At 36.3% G+C, this 23,968-nt stretch overlaps 1 pseudogene; it reads left to right on the top strand.

The window, feature by feature from the left end:
* The first annotated feature begins 6,904 nt into the window (after positions 1 to 6,904).
* Positions 6,905 to 7,022, top strand: LOC111902935 (5S ribosomal RNA; annotated as a pseudogene).
* Positions 7,023 to 23,968: the final 16,946 nt, after the last annotated feature.

Genomic DNA, 23,968 nt, shown 5'->3' on the forward strand with positions numbered 1-23,968 from the left:
GAAAAAAACAAATGAAAAGAGACATCAAACGACTAATCTTACTAATCTACTTGAAGGAGATGATCCACAGTCTTCAGATCTTCAGAAATCGTTAAAATTGGAGAAGAAAAGCCACCAAATTCGTATTTTCATTGTATGGTATCTCTGGAATCGCCAAATTAGGTTACTGGAATGCTATCAGGGTCTATTTATATGTCCAACAGCAAAAGCGACGTGCATGCAATCGCATGGGCACAACCTGCGATCGAAGGTTTTGAAGAAAACACGTCACGTGCCTTTTTAATGAAGTAGGATGCTATTTTGGCACTTTTTGTCCAACCTGCGATCACATATACACAACCTGCGATCGAAGTTTTTCATTTTTCACTTCCGGATCAATTTTTGGCACTAAAAAACCTCGAATCCATGCTGCGACCTAACCTGCGATCGCATAAAGGTTCCATGCAATCGCAAAAAGGCAACATGCGATCACATGATATGCAGAATACGTCCGAAGTTTTGTCTACTTTCTAGATCATTTTGAATCGCATCAAACGGAGTTAAGGTTAATGAGATATAGTCAAAATACTGACAGTGGGTCAAAGCTGCCAGCAACATCCTTTAACTTTAGATTGCAGATTATATATTTGTGTGATCAATTTGATTAAATGTTTCTTGACCAAAGCGTCTTCCAATCATTCCGCAACATACTTCATAAGTTCCAATCTCCATTTTAAGCTCCAAATGCACATCCAACTGCTCCCAAAGCACTGCTCCACTTGAGCTATCTGAAATTGACATAAAAACATGAGCAGTACGGGAATTCTAACGAAAGACATGAGATGAACATTATTTAAACAACTGACATGCAAATGTACAAAATATGATCCTAAAACCTAATGAAAACTACCTTATAAGATCCATAAATTGGCATCTAACACCCCGTCAGCATCGGGTGCCGCGAGGCATCAGACCAAAGTCTGGTATACATTCCTTGGGCTTGCCCCAACATTGGACCGAAGTCCGGAACACATAAAATATAAGCTAGACCTTCCTCGGGCTTGCCCTGGGGTCGGACCAAAGCCCAGAACACATAAACAGACACATGCAAGAATCACAAGGACATCAAGCACACAAACATTCATCGGGCTTGCCCTGGCATCAGACTGAAATCCGGAACATAAAACTACATCGGTCTAACCCCGACATTGCTAACATACATAAACAGGCTGACCTTAGTGACTTAGACCCGTTCCTACTGGAAGAGGACTCAGCTCGTAGAGATGACTGCTGAAATCCCAAGTGAGGAATCTTTGACGGCTTCTCCAACGACTCCCCGACTATTAATACGACAAAACACTGAGTCAAAACCTAATAATCCTTCTTAGGGTAAAATGATCATTTTACCCTAGTCAAAGTCAACATTCTGGGTTGTTCAACTCATCGGGTCCACCTATCGACTTGTTGTGACAACCCGAAATTTTCCATCCAGTTCAGTCTAACAACTCATTGAAAGTCAAACTCATTGCTGTTATCTTTTAGCACAATTAGAAGTTTATTTGAGCATTCTGAGCCTTGTACACCTAAAGAATAAGTTTCGGGGTTTATCGACTGAAGTTATAGCTCAAGGAAATGACCTTAAACACCGTTGGAAGGAGTTCATGACCAACACATGGGAGTTTACGGTTGTAAAATCCATGTGTGCCGTAAACTCTTGTCAGTATGGTGAAAGAGTGGCCATTTATTCATTCCTTCCTTCCATTTGGCCCAAATCCTCTGAAGTATCATCCCGATCTTCGTCCATGATCTTCAAATCTCGTAAGCTTATTTTCTTAACTACTTGATATCTTGCATGAACTAGTAATCTTACACGATTTCATCCGTGAAATCATTCCATTTTGTAGATTTTCAGTTTCACCAAGAACAACAAGAACACACACTCGTGTTCTTGGCCAGAAATGACCATTCAAGCTCCTAGATCGTAAGTACTCTTGATCCAACTAGGTTTATCATGTTTAGAACTTGGAAAACATAAGAAATCAAGAGAATCAAGGAGTTTACGGCCAAGACATGTTCTTGGGCCGTAAACCCCTTTCAAGGGTGCAAATGACACCCTAACACTCTAGTAAGCCTAGATTTTTAGCATAGAACATTACACCATGGACCCAAGGAACACGATTAACAAAATGGTATTCCTTACCATGAGTTTACAGCCGTAAACTCATGGGGGAGTGGTCCCAGGGCCGTGAACATTAAACAAGGCCATTTTAGGGTCTTAAACCCACCCAAACACTTGTTTAAGCTTTGAAGCCCTTCATCACTTAAGTTGTAATAGATTTGAGCATCATTTAGTGACCCAATTGAGATTTTATAGCCAGGAGTTTACTCCCCTGGGCCATAAACTCCAACACACATGGTCTTTGGACCATAAACTCCCATATGAGGCCTTGCACTCCTTTGTTGCAACCCGATAGCCTCCTAGCACTTGACCAAAGTGTTTTCCTCGCATTAGGATGTTTATACATGTTTAATTAGAGTTATAATCACTAATTGTTTATATACATATGACTTCATATGTAATTAGGATCATTGTGTGTGTCTAAAGTCTTCACTTGACACCAAGCACTTGCCCGATAGTTCCTTCCGATCTGTTCATTGCAGGTGAGTTCATACCCCTTGAATTAACCTTTTAAATGTTTCTAAATGTTTTTAAACGCTTTATGGGGGATACAAGTTGAAAAATGCTAGTTATTATATCAATCACATGTGATTAATAACTAACATGCAAATGGATTTACTATACGTTACCCGTTTTACCAAACGGATTTCTTCAAATGATTTTCATAAATGTTATATATGTTTAAAACTCTTTGTTAAACTGTTTATTATACACTTTATGTTTCATTTCAGACTCTCTACAATTGTGTTTCAATCAAAGTTTTCTTTATACTTAAACTGTTTTATCAAACAAATACTTTCAAACCGTTTTTATAAACTGACATCAAGTCAATCTTTTCATAGATATTAATCTTTTTCAAAGGTTTTACAAAACTTATTTTATGCTTTTATATTATCAATTGCATGTCTATGTAAGTATAGTTATATAAGAAATGTTTAAAAGGCTTAGGAAGGCCTGCCCGCCCTATTTCCTTTTCGCCGTTGAGATGTGGTCTGGTGGGATATCGGGTATCCGTCCGAAGGCCGTTTAAATATTAGTTATATATCACGTGCACATATATAGTCATAAAGGTTCTTCCAGTTCATTCAATACCCTTGGGTAGCAAGGGTATACTTCCATGTTCATACGTACCAGTTACATTACTAGTAAGCTACCATATGGGTAGTTTAGGAAGATACTAGAACTATTACTAGAACACGATATCATACAATGAGTCAGTTCATTCATGAGTCAACACTTGCTAGATAGAGAGATAACACACATTACAGCTAGTACACACAGTACATTACTATACTATTACATAGATATGTTTACATGATTACATTTACATAGATACATCTACATGAGTACATTTACATGAGTACACTTACATGAATACATTTACATATATACACTTACATGAGTACGTTTACATAGATAATATATGATGAGTTACTAGTACATTTTATATGTATAGATTCTATTATATAATCCTCATTCTTATCTTCACTTTGTGATACAATCACATAATCGACGAGATAGATTGGATCTAATATCCTAGTACCAAAGGATACTTTGCGGGATTAACCATTCCTAGAATATCTGTTAGCTACAGAGGTAAAAGCACATCCACGGATGTCAACGGTTGATACCATTATAGGTATACTTGAAGGGACTAACTATTCCTATACCGAGCTGTTAGCAACAGAGGTCAATGTACGTCTATGGATGTCTTCAGTTAACACTGTTAGTTATCCTAGTACAAAAGGATAACACTTAGGTTATTTATATTATTACCTTTATCTTGTGACTCATTCACATAACTGATGAGGTGAATTATATTTGTGTATCCTAGTACCAAAGGATAAAAATTCTTATAATAATAATAATAATAGTAGCACAGTGAGGTCTTGGTGGAAGGCTACATTCAGAGCAGTTAGGTCTTGGTAAAAGGCTACATTCAGAACAATTAGGTCTTGGTAGAAGACTCCCTTTTATGCTAGTAGGAATCATAGGGATTTCTAGGGGTTTTCAAACGGTTACAGTTGTTTTACAAACATTTTCATACTTACTCGAACTTTCTTTCAAAACAATTTCAAGTCTTTCATTACATGTCATACAAATACTTACATTTCAAATACATACAAATACTTACATACAAATTAAGACACTAAAATACTTATGATCTCACCAGCATTAAGGTTGATACTCTCTTTCAAAATAACTTGTATCCTCAGGTCAACAGTAGACAGGTACCGATGCAAGGTTTAGAGAAGATGGTGCTCATTCAAGACTCATCTTTCATTTTGATTTATACTTTAGTGTTTATCATAATTTGTCAGAACACACTTGTATTAAAATTGTATTATTAATGAAATGGATGATGTTGTTGCTTGTTTACTACTTTTCATTGTTGTGATACTGTACATGATGTCCTCCACCCTAGAACGTTTCCGCCGTTCATGGTTTTGGGTGTGACAGATTGGTATCAGAGCATTGTTTATAGTGAATTAAGTATAGCAACCCATAAAAGATATGCTAACTGTAAATACATAGGGATTAAAAATAATCTGACCAAGAGTTTATACTTTAAATAATAAAATATTTGATTACGTATGCGTGCCTGCATTCATACTAAAATCAGTGTCACTAGGACAGTACAAAAGAATTATGATTGTTGGTCAACACAGGTGGACTTAGAGACATATGGTCAAAACTGGGAAGATATAGCCTGATCAACTATATCATCTGAGGGTTGACTAGCATGTGCCTAAGTGTAGTTGTGTGGTTGCAACAAGTCTAAAATCTTACCAACAATACCATAATGAGAACAGTAGAACATAACATTAAACTTAAAGTACTATAGGAATATTTGGTGTTACTATAAGTACTTTATACTTGAGAACTAAAACGGGATCTTCATTACTAAGTTGATAGTTGCTAAGTGGATACACTAAAGTTATATGTAACTAGGATGTTATAGACTTAGAATCTGTGAAAATTTTGCTTTACCCCTATTCTGTGTGAATTTGGAGTTAAAGTCACTTATTCGAAGGCCTATCATGTTTCGATTACATATAACTGGTATGCACTTCACAAATAGTGATGTAACTAATGAAGATTTTCTAAATAATTATCTAGATAGTTCGACTAATAATTATTTTCTTACCCCAATTCTCGCGTAGATAACATAGCTGGACTCCATCCCCACGGCAACAAGTACCTTCCGAATGAGGTCATTGCTGGATGGTTTGAAGAAGAACCAGAGAATGATCATCCTATCCCTGTGAATGATCACCATGATGAAGACCTTTTGGACGATGCTAACTCCGAACATGAGGTTGAGAACCTACCCCAAGCAGCTCCCTTTCGAATTCCTAACCCTCGTCCGACTTTTCATGGCCCGACGCCTCCATGGGTGGAATGTTTGGAAACATGGAGCCAAGGACAAGATCAGCCCATGCCATTTAATGGTGACCGAAGCTTTTATGACCTGAGCAATGGGGGCTCAGCAGATAGAATCTTGCCAATCTTGGTCCGCAGAGTGGCCCGAAATGAGATTTAAGGCAGGACAGCCCTACATCAGATCACAAAAGTTGTCGCCGATGCGAGAATGCATACCCTCCGCACCATTCGTCTAGAAGATGCTCGTGAGAGATCTGAGAGAAACCATGAAACCCTTCTGCAAGCACTGGCTGAAGCACGAGCCGAAGTCATAGAGCTCTGAGTACGCCAGAGGGTGTACGAAAGACACCTACTTGATGTGGAACGTCAACTGGTTGAACTAAGGGTTCACCATAGGGGTGACCGTCGCCGTTAAGAGATACTTTACTTTCCTTCCTTGTTTTAAAGAACTGTACTCCTGCCTATGTTCTGTTTAGCACTTTCCTATGTGACTACTTTGTACTGTAAGTACTGGACCTTTTCCACTTCAAATGTGATGTAAGACCATTTGCAGGGTCAATCTTCCCGATCTTATTACATCTTAAACATCGACGATAGTGACATCCGGCTAACTTATGTGTCACTCTTTTGGTTCAAATACTTTCATCATACCTTCATTTGAGTATATCTGAAACATGATTTAGTCAAGTCATTGGACTATAGTAATTTAAATCCGGAGACATTTCCAAGTCTCTTTCAGTGGTTGGATCATGTTATTCACCAACCAATGAAACCTCAGCTTGAATGACAAACATCTTGAGACCATTCTACAAATTTACTTCTACTCCTTCTAAGGACTGCATCATAGGGATGGAAGTAGGACCTTCACAAACATATTTCCATTCCGTACAAGGACTGCATCATAGGGATGTAGGTCAAACCTTCGAGATCATACTCTTACTTCTTCATTGAACGATCAACGTACATCCATAATCAATAGTAGCCTTTACTAGGAAATCTTAGTTCATCAAAAGAGATTCATAAGAAGGTTATTATTATGACTTTCCATCGCTTATACATTCCCGAGTTATATATAATGAAGACCTAGTAGACAATAGAATGTAAGATTTCTAACTTAGTTTCTTTTCCCAGTTGGGATATGAGACTAGAGTAGAATCACACATTTTATTATCCGCACATTCTTGATTATATCATAACGTGTATAAGCTAAGTTTTCATGTATAACAACCTAGTTCTTATCCAGAATCAAAATGATACAAGAACCGTTCAGACAGTTTAACGACTACTCAACAACAGAATGAAAAGACCAAGTTTCTCCCCTTTGGGAGATCTGGTCTTATTCTTCAAGAAGACAAAATTCAGGGGTGCGATCATACCAGCACTAATGCACCGGATCCCATCAGAACTCCATAGTTAAGCGTGCATGGGCGAGAGTGATACTAGTATGTGAAACGTTTGGGAAGTCCTCGTGGTGCAGATCTCAACAGGACTTCCATTAGAAATCATTACCCTCTGGCTCGCATAGATGAGTCGGTTGACCAACCGCAAAGAACTATTTACCTTTCAGAGATAGACCTGTGATCCAAATATCACCAGTTGCGAGTGTTAGTGAAGGATGTTCTTAGGACAATCTTCCAAACTTGATACGGACACTACGAGCCGTAGTGATACCCCTCAGATAGGACCAATACGCTCGTAGTATTCATGAACTTAATAAATAGGGTAAGCCATTCTTACTTGGATCAGATCGTCATTTTCCTTGTAAATGACCTACTTATCTACCCTCGTAGTAAGAAGGAAATCATAAAGAGCATCTACGACAAACCATGGAAACATTACGATCAGAGAAGCATTACGTAAAGTTCTCTAAATACGAGTTTTAGAATGGAAGAGTCGAATTCCTAAGACACACTATTGGTGATGTGGGAATTCTTAAGGACCCTTCCAAAGATCAAAACCGTTGAGAATTACTCAGCACCGAAGACACCGAAGAGGATTTGCAAAATTCTGGGTCTAGCTGACCTACTGTCGAGAGTTCATCCAGCACTCCTCGCGAATCACGCAACCTCTTAGGACTTTGACTCAGAAGGGAGTGGCCCTTGACTGGGAAGACAAGCAAGAGGAAGAAAACCTTGGAATTCCAAGTGAGAGGCCAAATCCTTTTTAAAGTCTCACTATGGGAAGGCTTGATACGCTTCGTAAAGCGTGGGAAGCAAAATCCAAAATAATAGGAGCTCCGAGATTCTTGCCAGAATCGGTCCTGTAACTCACAAACCCAACCTACACCGCGAAACGTACATCTTTCCCTTCACGTCTCGAACATTGAAACGTACCTTCCCATCAGGACTCTCGTAATCCCACTCGATGAGATCGAGATCAACGAGATCCTCGCCTTCATGGAAGAACCGTAGTGATCCTCGACCGAGTGGTCAAGCGGATGAAGAAACACCACCTCCCATTATTGAAGGTTTGTTGGGATACCAACCGAGAACCCATATTCACTTATGAGCAAGAGAACCAATCGATTAGGAAGTTCCCTACCTCATGACTCGATTATTCATACCTACTTCCTTACCTAAATTCTAATTTCAGGATGAAATTCCCTCTAACAGGGGGATGATGTGATAACCCGAAATTGTCCATCCAGTTCAGTCTAACAATTCATTGAAAGTCAAACTCATTTCTGTTATCTTTTAGCACAATTAGAAGTTTATTTGAGCATTCTGAGCCTTGTACACTTAAGGAATAAGTGTCGGGGTTTACCAACTGAAGTTATAGCTCAAGGAAATGACCTTAAACAGCATTGCAAGGAGTTCACAGCCAACACATGGGAGTTTACGGCCGTAAACTCCATGTGGGCCGTAAAATCTTGCCTATATCGTGAAAGAGTGGCCATTTGTTCATTCCTTCCTTCCATTTGGCCCAAATCCTCTCAAGTATCATCCCAATCTTCGGCCCTGATCTTCTAATCTCGTAAGCTTATCGTCTTAACTAGTTGATATCTAGCATGAACTAGTAATCTTACACGATTTCATCCGTGAAATCATTCCATTTTGTAGATTTTTAGTTTCACCAAGAACACCAATAACACACACTCGTGTTCTTGGCCAGAAACGACCATTAAAGCTCCTAGATCATAAGTACTCTTGATCGAAGTCATTGTACACTAGTTTTATCATGTTTAGGACTTGGAAAACATAAGAAATCAAGAGAATCAAGGAGTTTACGGCCAAGACATGTTCTTGGGCCGTAAACCCCTTTTAAGGGTGCAAATGGCACCCTAACACTCTAGTAAGCCTTGATTTTTAGCATAGAACATTACACCATGGACCCAAGGACCAAGATTCACGAAATGGTACTCCTTACTATGAGTTTACGACCGTAAACTCATGGGGGAGTGGTCCCAGGGCCGTGAACATTAAACAAGGCCATTTTAGGGCCTTAAACCCACCCAAACACTTGTTTAAGCTTTGAAGCCCTTCATCACTTAAGTTGTAATAGCTTTGAGCATCATTTAGTGACCTAATTGAGAGTTTATGGCCAGGAGTATACTCCCCTGGGCCGTAAACTCCAACACACATGGTCTTTGGACCATAAACTCCCGTATGAGGCCTTGCACTCCTTTGTTGCAACCCGATAGCCTCCTAGCACTTGACCAAAGTGTTTTCCTCGCATTAGGATGTTTATACATGTTTAATTAGTGTTATAATCACTAATTGTTTATATACATATGTCTTCATATGTAATTAGGATCATTGTGTGTGTCTAAAGTCTTCACTTGACACCAAGCACTTGGCCGATAGTTCCTTCCGATCTGTTCACTGCAGGCGAGTTCATACCCCTTGAATTAACCTTTTAAATGTTTCTAAATGCTTTTAAATGCTTTATGGGGGGATAAAAGTTGAAACATGCTAGTTATTATATCAATCACATGTGATTAATAACTAACATGCAAATGGATTTACTATACGTTACCCGTTTTACCAAACGGATTTCTTCAAATGATTTTCATAAACGTTATATATGTTTAAAACTATTTATTAAACTGTTTATTATACACTGTATGTTTCATTTCAAACTCTCTACAATTGTGTTTCAAACATAATTTTCTTTATACTTAAACTATTTTATCAAACAAATACTTTCAAACCGTTTTTATAAACTGACATCAAGTCAATCTTTTCATAGATATTAATCTTTTTCAAAGGTTTTACAAAACTTATTTTATGCTTTTATATTATCAATTGCATGTCTATGTAAGTATAGTTATATAAGAAATGTTTAAAAGGCTTAGGAAGGCCTGCCCGCCCTATTTCCTTTTCGCCGTTGAGATGTGGTCTGGTGGGATATCGAGTATCCGTCCGAAGGCTATTTAAATATTAGTTATATATCACGTGTACATATATAGTCATAAAGGTTCTTCCAGTTCATTCAATACCCTTGGGTAGCAAGGGTATACTGCCATGTTCATACGTACCAGTTACATTACTAGTAAGCTACCATATGGGTAGTTTAGGAAGATACTAGAACTATTACTAGAACGCGATATCATACAATGAGTCAGTTCATTCATGAGTCAGTACTTGCTAGATAGAGAGAGAAAAGACATTACAACTAGTACACACAGTACATTACTATATTATTACATAGATATGTTTACATGATTACATTTACATAGATACATCTACATGAGTACATTTACATGAGTACACTTACATGAATATGTTTACATATATACACTTACATGAGTACGTTTACATAGATAATATATGATGAGTTACTAGTACATTTTATATGTATAGATTCTGTTATATAATGCTCATTCTTATCTTCACTTTGTGATACAATCACATAATCGACGAGATAGATTAGATTTAATATCCTAGTACCAAAGGATACTTTGCGGGATTAACCATTCCTAGAATCTCTGTTAGCTACAGAGGTAAAAGCACATCCACGGATGTAAACGGTTGATACCATTTCAGGTATACTTTAAGGGACTAACTATTCCTATACCCAGCTGTTAGCAACAGAGGTAAATGTACGTCTACGGATGTCTTCAGTTAACACTGTTAGTTATCCTAGTACAAAAGGATAATACTTAGGTTATTTAGTCCTTGCAATATGTAACTTAACTTATTCCTTTACTAGTTAGTAAAAGACAACTAGAACTCCTAAAAGCACAAAGCAAGCAGCATTCGGGCATTCACTAAACATAACCAAACATATCTCAATTAGGCTATCCCTGACTAATCTATATTAGCATGCATTTCATAAAGCTGATACACATATAACAGACACATAAGGAATCCTTCCTAGATCCTTAGTCCTAATCTAGCATGCAATTCTCATAAAGCTAATACACATATTGTTGGATTAGGTGTCTAAGCCCATAACTATTTTTGGTATGTGTTTGATTTGATTATGTGCATGGTCCTTTTGGGTTGCCTTTACCATAGCAATTGATAGGATGAATTATGGAGAAAGAGGATTAATTATGATTTATTAATATATTATAAGAATAATATATTGTAACATCCCATTATTTTCTACTTGTAAAGTCAAACTTGGGTTAAGTAAAGTCCTCTTTATTGTTTGGATTTTTATTAAGGTTAGAATAATAACCTTTGCATATTAAAACCCTAAGAATATTAGGTGTTAAGAAGGGAATAAGTGGGATCTGAGAACATTCGCATCATTTTTCTTCTTCTTTATTTCCCTTCGGACCGAAACCTCGCAGCCGTGAACTCGGCCGTGATTAGCCTTCAGGGCACAAACGAGGTTCACGGCCATGATCCCTTCGGACCGTGAACCCTCGCAAACCGCTTATGGCCTTGAACCCTTCTTGGCTGTGAACCCGAAGATGTTATCTCTTCGGGATGTGTTTACTGCTGAAGACTCCTAGTTAAATTCATCCTCTCTCATCATATTCAAGTGATAATCACTAGCTCTTCATAAAATCTAACAGGTATCATTTCTTGATCTTGTTAGCACTTCAAGAACATCCTTCGATCTTCATATACTAGGCTGAAATCCGCTAATTTCACTAGTTTTTGAGAAGAACACGAAGAACACCCATCTGAAAACCTTTTAATCTTCTTAGAAACTTGATTAGGATCTTCAAGTGTTCTTCATTAATCAAGAACTCAGGGTCGTGAACACCTCACGGGCCGTGAACCCTCTTGGCCGTGAACTCATTGATGCCTCCATTTTAGCTTCTAACACTCTAATTTGTAAGTTATACTTACAAATTAGTCTGATTTCCAATCATTCCTATGATTATATTCACTAATTTGTTGCACATATACTATACAAATTGCTACATAGGACTTGTTTTGCTACAGGATTTTCATTGTGGAAATAAACGTCCTATATCGAATTGTCAATCGAATCACCCTCTAAAAAGGTGAGTTCATACCCCCGTATTTTCATAGTTTTTACAATTTTAAAGGGGGGGGGGGATACAAGTCTAACACATAGATTTTGTGTTACCAACAAATGGTTTCAAAATAACTCACAAAATGGATTTCAATTATCTTCAAATCAAATGGTTTCAAATTGTGTTAAAATGACATTAAGTCACCAAAAGTATTTCAAAATGTTAAACTCTTTAAAATATTTTATAAACTTATATTTTCCCCAAAAATCATATATATATGTGTATATATATATATATATATATATATATATATATATATATATATATATATATATATATAAGATTTAAAGAGCTTAGGACTGATAACTCACTCTATTTCCTTTTCCTTGTATAGATGTGGGCTTAGGGTATCGGTTATTTGTTCGAATGTCGTTTGAATTTTAGTTATATATATATATATATATATATATATATATATATATATTTGTATATGTATATAAATATAAAGGTTATTTCATTCAGTTTCAATGCCCTTTGTAACATGTCGAGCAAGGGGTTTCATTCATAATAGTTAGTATCAATACAAAAAGTAAATATAAATTATAATAGGCATAATTTACGATTCAAGAACACTAATTCACAAGTCAAGTATACTAGAGTACACTGTTTTATAAGAACAAGGGTTTGATTCAAAACTAAACAAGGGTATACAACTTGCAAATACATTCCAAGTATACTAAACAAGGAACATACTATCAATCACTTATTTCATAATGATTGGGTTTTTATTACTGTTATACACGTAACGTTTATACGCTTTTTATGAGACAATAGATTCAGGTTGTTTATTCATTTAAACAACATAGTTAATGTCCTGATATTATAACTAGAATCTCCAGTCAGGGATCGAAACAAATGTGTATAGATCTATATTGGGATTGACAACCCCGCATTCGGGCTGCTAGCTACATTCGGGCATAAACGCCTATGAGTGACAATTGTTATCAACAGTTTTGATGCCTTAAACGCATTGTTTCAGGCCATCTAGTCATAGTATGGTTATAATGACTCATTAAAAAGATGTTAACAATACGGTTAGTGTATAATTAGCTAAACATGAGTACATTTTCAAAGTACTAGTTTACATGATACAATTTACAGTATTACATTACAGTTTACAATAACAGCTGGTGGAACCAAGCACACTCACTTTTACAGGTTTTACAAAGGAATACAATTATAGAACATTGGTTTACAAACATAACGGTTTTATGAGATTAAAACTACTTTTCATATACAGCAGAAAATATAGCATTTTCTAGACTAGTTTACATATTCAAAGAACAGGAAACATACTTTCAAACATAAATACTTATGCATTCACTCAACTTTATGCTGATACTCTCTTTTCAAATTACTTGTATTCTCAGGGAATCAGTAGGCTACTCCCCGAGCTTTTGAGAAGATGGAGCCATTTTGAGTCATGTCTTCTGTCTTTTGCTATAGCTATTTTGGTGTCAATATACAATGATTGATCACATGTAAAAACTTATACTTATTAATGCAATGGTTGTCTGTACTTTGATTACTATAATGCATATGTTGTAACACTACAAATGAAGTCATCCACCCCCGGATGTTTCCACCATCTGGTTTTGGGGTGTGGCATATATTAATTGAGAAATCATATTATGTAAATCCATAATATATATTTATTTGAAGTTAATTTGATGATCAAAAAAGACTGATTAAATTAGCGGGGACTGATTATGTAAATCAATAATATATATAGTTTGGGATCATGGACCTTATTGGTGTAAGGTGGACGAAATCTATATGAGAGTCCATAAAGATTTCGTCCATGGCTTGTCCAATAGGAGTCCATATGTTGCTTAAGGACTAAGCAAGGGAATTAGGGTTTCCAAGTTGATAACCCTAGTAATCATCAACTATAAAAAGAACCCCAATGGCACTCAAAATCGGCCTATGCCTTTAGAAGGAACCCTAGCCGACTTCTGAAGACTCATCCTCCTTTCTCTCTTATTCTTCCTTGTTACTAGTGGTGTTTGTAACTCCATTAGAGGTGCAACATTTGAGACACTAAGCTTTCAAAGGTCTAGGATATTCAAGGTGAACTAGTTATTGCTACATAACAAGAGAGTTAGGATCTAAACCCTAACTTATATGTCAATTTTGATTGTTATATGCTCGTCCATATGGTTATTGCTTTGGTATTCATAGTTCAATGTTCATTATAGAAAAACCTAGATCCAAAGCAATTAGGGTTGCATGTACACAATGGGAATGATGTTATGCTCAAAACCCAATAGTGTTATAAGAGCCTAGGTCGTTTTTCTATTGAATAGATGCAAAAGTGAACTTCTAGAGCATCAAAATTTCAACAATTTTGCTGTCTGACAGGCTGACTCGACGAGTTCCATAGTGGACTTGACGAGTCCACGGTTCTGTTGTCGGGATTTCAATTTTTTGGATAGTTTTTTATTTGGATAATTACTAAAACTTGTTTTCTTGCCTAAAATCGATTTTTATGATTGGTATGAGATATCCTTATCAGAATTGGTGGATTTCGTTAAATATGGATAATATAGGATTATTTTGACTCAAATATTTATCCTAGTAATTTTGAAAAAGTTTTAAATTACACCCTTTAGGTTTTATAGTTAAAATTTGAAATTAAAAGTTTTAGTTATTGAAATTTAAATAGTTAAACCCTAATATTTTGAAAAGTTTCAAAATTTGTCCTTGAGTTTTGGAATTTATAATTTCATTAAAAGGTATTAATTTTGAAATATTAAATTCTAAAAACCCTAGTGTTTTGAAAAGTTCAAATTACACCCTTATGGATTTTATTAAATTAATATAGTGTTTAATTAAAAGAGAGAATTAATAAATCAATAATAATATGGTTTAAGATTAATCAAATTAAAAGTCTAATTTATTAATAGATTAAACCACTTAGTATTTTAAATGTATCAAAATACACCCTTATACTATATAAAATTAAAAGTCTAATATTATATATGTATAAGTAAAAGGTTAGTCTTACCGTTAGTATGCCTCATTCACGAAGCTAGTCTATAAGGGGTGTTTAAGGAAGCGGCTTGTAAAACGACCGCCATTGGGTAGGCACTCTTACCCACCGTACCCTTCAATGGTGGAGGGTTGTTAGCTGAACGGGTAGGATATGACACAACCTTCCATTATAAGTATAATGAAACACGAAGTAACTAAACACTTTTATAAATTCCTAAGTCTTAGTTACTTTAGGAAAAATGTGAATTTGGTGCTAATCCATGAAATATCATATTGCACCTTGTTGGTCATTAGTGGAGCGTGTGTGGTTAACCGGCACACTAATATGGGACTAATGAAGGAAGGCAATGGGTAGCTCGCAGATTATCATAGATCAATGGAGCGTGTGTGGTAAACTAGCACCTTGATTAGGTGATATATGTCTTCGAGAGTACCAAGCTAATTTGCATGGTTATTCACATCTTTTTTGTGATCCTCGGTATCGCAGTCATAAACTTGAAGGGCATAATCGAGATTAAACATGCCACTGAAAAGTTCAATGAATCTAAAAAGATCTAGAAGTTTCAATTCATTTAAAACCTAATTTTCATATTCATTTTTCATGGTGGCAATTGATAATCGTCATTTACCTACCTTCAAATATTATGCAACCGGATTACGACATCCCTCTTCCGAGTTGTAGAATATTGTGTTGGGTCCTAGCCTTAATATTTCATTTGGGTGTTATATTAAGGATTCAATCAACTAACTTTCATTTCTCCCGTTTTGTAGATGTCAAATTCTAACAACTATGGTCTTCTTGGATCTTATGGAAAAAGCTTTCCTTATGAAGATGATGTTCCATGATTGGATCGTGGAAATGGAAATCATTGTTCACTTCCTCTACCTCCTCCAATAATTCTCCCCGACCCACATGTTCGAAGACTTGAAAAGTTCAAGGTCACTCAAGCCCTGTTGGCAAGCAAACTTGAACATAGAAGGTTTGTGTGTGCACACGTCTTGGATGAAGTCACACATTGACAAGCTGGGATTGTTGGGTGTCAATATCTCAAGGAAGTTGGCTGTTGACTTGGTTCTTCAATCACTTCCTGACTCATATAGTGAGTTCATTACAGATTACTATATGATGGACCATGATGTGACCCTCATTGATCTGATTTATTTGCTTATTGATGTTGAATCAATAATGATTTGGCACACTGGTAAAGAAAATTTGACTGGTAGATCAACCCCCCAAACTTCCATGGACATTAATAATGGCAACATTGGAAGTCCAGAAGAGTTTTCTCTTCCCAATGGAAAGGGATTGGCCAAGGTCAAACCGTTTGACCGGATGGTACACAAAAAGGATGAATCTGAGATTGTCCCATGTGCTATTCCAAATGAGTCTACTTGTTTCTACTGCCAAGAGAAAGGGCATTGGTCACGAAGCTGCCATATCTACCTGAAGGATCGAGAGGATGCCATATCTAACTCTATTAAGTACCTAATTGTAGATTCTTAATACATTATGTGATAAGATTTCATTTTGATTTTTTGTAGGATCGAAGAAAAGAAAGGAAGCTTAAAGGAAGAGTGAACTGATGCTGATCACAAAGAAAGGATTTCGATCACATGGTTTGAAGATTAGAGTTTTGAGTTGTTGTTTAAGAGTTTTGACAGATTGCTTAGGAATATATAGTAACATAGTTTTCATTTGTAATTGCATTGTAAGGGAAAGTTTTTTCGCATTTTTATAAATAAAATAAATTTTGATTTTGTCTTGTTTATATATATATCCTTGCAATGACTTTAGTGAAAATTGATGTTTGTATGTTTCTATTGTTAGCAATATTGAAATTTGGATGTGATTCTTAGTTATGTTATTTGTTGTAGTGTAAAAAATTTACCAAATAAGGAAGATTCTCATCACCCAAGCTTTAAGTAGATAGAAACTTAGAATCATGCAACTAGTATTCTATGATGAATGAGAACCTTCGTATTATGTAAATTAAGACTAATTCCTTGCTTACATAAGTATGTGAGCCAAGTAAAGGACTAAAAGATCTAGTATGCATTGTTGTGCACTAGTCAAGTCCACCACAGAGAACGATAAGAATACTTGACAAGATTTACTAGAAGTTTAGTAAATATGGTTAAGCTTACAAGATTTAGTGTAATTTTGAATCATTGGAAGAGTTTCAATCAATAGCAGAACGAATAAGAAGAATCAATTAGGAAGAAAGATAAAAGTTTCTCCAATCTGAAAAGAAGGGAGAGTACTTAAGTAACGTGTATTATGATTAACTTAGTGATTATGAAACCGTGTCACAGTTGATACTCTAAGGACATCTTAGTGCATTAGAATGGCTAAGAGGAGGAATCATGAATTGTTTAAATGGTTAAATCAAAAATGTGAATCATACTTTGTTCGAAAATCAAGTCTTAGATTCATGCTCCAGGATTGTGACTTGATTGACATAATCTTATGAAGGTTTATAACACTCATCAAATGTGGAGTACAAAAGTTTCTTATTCCTTCACATTTGAAATTAGTAAGTTGTGATGTCCTGGATAAGACAAAGACCAACTAAGACCAATTGTGTGAAGTGTTTGTCTTGATAAGAAGCCACACTAACTCTTGAATATTTTTTTGTCAAACAATGTTTCTTGACAAGAGAATCTTATATGTCAAGAGGTCAGTGGAGTCTTAATAGTCTTGAATAGCTTCAAGAACTAATCAAGAATGATCCTAATGTCTATCACTAGCACACGACTTGAGGTTTATAGCCTATCTTGTTGGCATATTCTTGTTTCTGTGCCATTCCACTTGAGTTGATTATGCATGTGAGTTATGTGAGTCCTCAATTGACTTCATAAAGGCAAAGCACCTTGATCAATACATTGATCTATATGGATGGACAGCTGAACAACTAGGAAGACATGGTAGGCCCTTGTGCTGCCAGATGGCAAGAAATAAAGATTGAAGAAGTTCAGTCTATATGAGTTTGGATTTGTCACAACCCTTGTCTTATGATGATGGTTATGACAAATTCACATGGATAGGAACACATACACCATAAAATCTAAGTGTCATAAGGTTTCTCACTAATTCATGAAAATGATTGTGAGGAAACTCTTTCACTAGGAAGATTTTAATGAGATAGTGATTGTGTAAATTGCATTCTCAAATTCGATTATGATTACGAAATCCTTCTTCATAGTTCGAATTATGAGATTTGGCAATTAGTCTACACATTTGGGACTTATTGATATAAGTTCTGAAATAGTTTAGACACACATATGAGCTTTCTAATAAAAGTGTATGAGCTTAGATAAAGTCTTATCGAAGCATCATGTACATGAAATATGAACTTTGGTAAGAAAGTCAATAAGTATTGATTTCGAGAAGTCCAACTATTTTATGAGTACATGTCAAAGCTAGTGGTAGCATAAGTGTAATGCTGGTAAAGATATAATTATCGTGTTAGTGGGAGCTTGATTATTATGTTGCGAGTTAGCAATATTAATCATAGAAAACAAAAGTTAGAAATTCGCAAAGTTGCAGAGGTTGAAAAGTTTTTTTTGCTATAATTAATGGAAAGAAATTTATACTCCATTTTCAAATCTAAAAGCTTAGATCGAGAAATTTTAATCAAATTTAGTCAAAGGACATATATGAATGTTATGAAAAGGTTCAACATAAGTAAATTCTATATATAACAATAATAAAGCAAGAGACTGGTAAAGTATTATGTCTTTACGTAAGACATTATGTATCGTATCCCATACGCTTCGGGTATAGAATCGATTACATGTGCTGTGATAGTCGACCGTTCTGTCTTTTCCAAATGCCTAGGGCATTAAGAGGGAAAAAACTAGAACCGGATATGACTGAAGTAAATTAAACAATTGTTAAGGACAATGAATAATATGCAATCAATATGGTGATTAAATAATAAGTGTTTTATTTATACTCAAAGTGTTGAGGCCATATTGGATTCAAGTAGTCTTGTGTTTCACTTCGCATGTTTTGACTTCCTGAATAACTAGGTTTTCCAAACATCCACAGTCAATCATACTTTGGAAGTAGGTAATGAGGTAAGACTATCATGAATCCAACTGTAGATTGTATAAAGCGTTTAGACATAGCAAAAGTTTGCTGCAGTGTTCATGAGAAGTCATGAAATAAGATTTGAGTATTGGATTAAACCCACGCTCACGTGAATCACTTCATGGATTTTTTCACGAGTGATTTTGAGACGATAATATCTTATATTCTTGAAACGGAGAGATATGAGTTGTTGTTTGCGAGTCGGTTGCACATTGATAATGCGTAAACGCATCAGTAACTCGATGTTATAAAACATATTATTGTGTGTGATTTGATGAGTAAATAGTGCAAGCATATGAGTCGACGTTTATCCGTTCCTTTTACCCAAAGTGGGGTAAAAGCAATATTTGTGGGCCCCTCGATGATTTAGTGATGACACCTAAGCGCTTGGCCAAGCCTGGACTATGTTGATGTGTTTAAGTAAAGTATATTCTCAGTCGTCTTAAATCGGAATCGGGAAACAAGACATAGAAAAAGAGAATGATTATAATCCATATCTTATGTCTCTACGATATCTTGAGAATGGAGGAATATATGATCCCTTATCTAAAGTACGCATTGTTGATAAGATCAGAGTTCGACAGCGGCTTTTGAAAGCTGCGATTGCTAATCAGATTCTGAAGTCCTATGCAATAATAGTTATTAGACTTATGCAAGTGAGAGACTGTTGGATTAGCTGTCTAAGACCATAACTATTATTGGTATGTGCTTGATTTGATTATGAGTATGGTCCTTTTGGGTTTCCTTCACCATAGCAAGTGATAGGATGAATGATGGAGAATGAGGATTAATTCTAATATATTAATATATTATAAGAATAATATATTAATTGAGAAATCATATTATTTAATTAGTATTGATCAGAAAATAATTTGGAATTAATTTGGTGATCAAAGAGACTAATTAAATTAGTGGGGACTAATTATGTAAATCAGTAATATTTATAGTTTGGGCTCATGGACCTTATTGGTGTAAGGTGGATGAAATCTATATGAGATTCCATAAATATTTTTTCCAAGGCTTGTCGAATATGAATCCATATATTGCTTAGGGCGTAAGCAAGGGAATTAGGGATTCCAAGTTGATAACCCTAGTAATCCTCAACTATAAAAGGAACCTCAATGGCACTCAATATCGGCCTATGCCTTTAGAAGGAACCCTAGCTGACTTTTGAAGCCTCATCCTCTCTCTATCTCTTGTTCTTCCTTGTTGCTAGCGGGGTTTGTGACTCCATTAGAGATGTAACATTTGAGGCACTAAGCTTTCAAAGGTCAAGAATATTCAAGGTGAACTTGTTATTGCTACATAACTAGAGAGGTAAGATCTAAACCCTAGCTTATATGTCAATTTTGATTGTTATATGCTAGTCCATAGGGTTATTGATTTGGTATTCATAGTTGTATGTTCATTATAGAAAAACCTAGATTCAAAGCAATTAGGGTTGCATGTACACCATGGGAATGATGTTATGCTCAAAATCCAACACATATAACAGGCACATTAGGGATGCTTCCTAGATCCTTAGTCCTAATCTAGCATGCAGTTCTCATAAAGCTAAGACACATATGATAACATAAACTTGTATGGGTAATTTGGGAGTACTTACTTGAGCTCGGTTGATTGCATGCACCACACCCTTTTCTCTTTTCAAAATTCTTTTTGCTTTTCAATGTTCTTTTATAAAAATAATTTTCCTTGGAAATTTTCAAGTCTTTTCCTTAGTTTGAGTTCAGACACACCCGAGAGTGTGTCTAAATCCCTCAAACCAAGGCTCGGATACCAACTTGAAACATCCCAAAAATACGGTCAAAATATTTTGTTTGAAAATCATTAATAAAGGAAACATAAATACCAATCATTGTATAAAATAAATCGTGTAACTCAAAATATTATAATATCTGGTAATGTATCAAATCATATCAAATATCAGAGTGCCTCATCCCAGGCTAAAACTGTGGTGTGTGCCATGCAGTCATCCAAAGCTCTTCCCTATTCTAACTGAAGTACCAGAAACCAAAACTGAAAACTATAAGCACGAAGCTTGGTGAGTCTCCCCAAACTACCACATACCATACACATAATCACAAAATAACATAAATTGGGCCTTGCCCACTAAATCGGGCCCTACCGGGCATCAAAACGAAGTTCGGCATCGGGCCCCGCCCGACATCGGACTGATGTCCGGTATACATATAACATAGCAACATACATATAACGCATAAACATATAAACATTCCTCATGCTTGCCCCGACATCGGACCGGAGTCCGGACACATAACACATAAAATATAAAGTAGACCTTCCTCGGGCTTGCCCCAGCATCAGACCGAAGTTCGGAACACATAAACAGACACATGAAAGAATCACGAAGACATCAAACATACAAACATTCCTCGGTCTTTCCCCGACATCGGACCAAATTCCGGAACATAAAACTACATCGGGCTAACCTCGACATTGCTAACATACATAAACGGGCCGGCCTTGGTGCCTTAGACCCATTCCTACTGGAAGAGGACTCACTTTGTAAAGCTGACTACTGAAATCCCAAGTGAGGAATCTTCGATGACTACTCCAACAACTCCTCGACTATTAATGCCACAAAACACCGATTCAAAATCTAATAATCCTTCTTAGGGTAAAATGACCATTTTACCCCGTGGTAAAAGTCAACGCTTTCGCCAAAGTCAACATTATGGGTTGACCAACTCGCCGAGTCAACTTATCGATTTGCCGAGTTCCTTAACTCATAAATCCTCGAATCGCTACCCAACTCGTCAAGTCGTTCTTCTGACTCGTAGAGTCCTATCGAGCTGTTCATGGTTGTGACTCAACGAACGTCATCGAGTCCCGTTATAGACTCGTCAAGTTCTACCTTAAACTAGAATGAGACAACACGACCTGACTCGCCGACTTCCCATATGGACTCGACGAGTCCCCCTGTCTATTTGGGCCATCTTAACAGATTAAGCCCCTATTCCCTAGATCTAAGGTCCAAACTTCGTTTGTTCACTGAAAATGATCTTTTTAAGGGTAAAGTTTCCAACTTTACCCATTCATAGCCCTCTTAAAGGGTTTAGCTAATACCCTAATTCTTTTAGGACATATATCTTTTTCCAAAAGTCTTAATATCCCAAACCATATCATGAAAACCTAGATCTAGGTCCTAGATAGCAGTTGAACATGTAAAGTCTCGAGCTTGCTTCCATGCATGGCCTTTTGGGGCTCAAAAGGCCATAATAACGTCCTTAGAGCTTGCATGGGGCTGTAATGACATAAAGTTTGCACCTTTATGCCATACCATCCGTTCCAGGTCTTAGATCTAGAAAATTACCCTCTTCGGTCGATCATTCTCCAAAAGCTATCATTCTTGGACCAAAAACCCACATAAAGAGGACATAAAGATATCTAATGAACTTGTAGCCAAGGTAGAAGCTTGATTACCAGAAAATGTAGCAAGTGGTGTGTAGTTCCTAGATCTACTCTTCCCTTCTTGAGCCCTCTATCTTCTTCTTCTTCCACAAGCAGGAACCAGGCGTTCCAGGTTATCCACAAAAATCCTTTGGATACTGATTTTACAAACCCAGTGACAATGTGGTGTTTGTAGCTTAAATATGAGTCTTTCGCGAGAGAGAGAGAGAGAGAGAGAGAGAGAGAGAGATAGCTCATTTCCAAATATGGAAGTGGGAGCACAATTGATCTTGAAGAGATTCAAGATTCATCCGATGAAGCAACTTTTGAAGATGCTAGCTCTTAACCTAAGAATGAAATTGTTGAGCCCATTGATAATTCTTTGCCCCTTCGTTCGTCAGGTAAGGATAGAATGCCACCTTCATTCTATCATTTCCATATAACTGCAGAACGTGATACATTTATCAGTAATGCAACACTAGTAAATTTAAATGGCCTATTAATTATCAGGAAGCAATGGTAGTACCTAAGGCTGCAAAATGGAAAGAAGCAATGGATAGCGAGATCCAATCCATGTATGATAACTAAGAAGAAGAATGAAATGGATGGTAATATATAGACTTACAAAGTTAGGCTGTAAATGGATCTGCAAGAAGAAGAATGACATGGATGGTAATATATAGGCTTACAAAGCTAGGCTAGTTGCAAAAGGCTTTACTCAAATCCAAGGGATTGAATATGATGAGACTTTTTTGCCAGTTGCTAAGATAAGTCAATTAGGGTAATGCTTTCCATAGCTGCTCACTATGACTATGTAGTATGGAAAATGGATGTCAAAACTGCTTTCCTTTACGAGAAACTGGCTATGAATATGTACGTGGCTCAACCAAAGGATTTTATGCATGTCAAATTCCCTAATAAGATGTGCAATCTTCATAAGTCCATCTGTGGACTTAAACAAACGTCTCGTAGCTAGAATCTTTGTTTCCATGAAAACGTCAAAGAGTTTGGAATTTCTAGTAGTAAAGATGAATCTTGCATGCATGTAAAAGCTAGTGGGAGCATTGTAACCTTTCTAGTTTTATATGTGGATGACACACTCCTAATAGGAAATATCAATCCAACTTCCCGGAAGTCGAGTCTTGGCTTAGGAATTTTTTTCACGATGAAGGATCTAGGAGAAGCTACATATATTCTTGGTATAAAAATCTATAGGAACGGGAAGGAAAGGTTACTAGGACTAAGTCAGAGTACATACTTTGATAAGATATTGAAACGATTCAATATGGAAAATTCCATGAAAGATGACTTACCCATGCATCATACTGTTAGGTTAAGGAAAACTCTATGTCCCAGTAGTGATAAGGATATAGATACTATGACCGAATTCTATATGCTTCAGCTATAGGAACAATCATGTACGATATGACATGTACTCGACTTGATGTGGCCTATGCCTTGAGCATGGTTAGAAAATATCAAGGAAATC

Source organism: Lactuca sativa, chromosome 3 (assembly GCF_002870075.4).
Source record: "Lactuca sativa cultivar Salinas chromosome 3, Lsat_Salinas_v11, whole genome shotgun sequence".
NCBI lineage: Eukaryota > Viridiplantae > Streptophyta > Magnoliopsida > Asterales > Asteraceae > Lactuca > Lactuca sativa.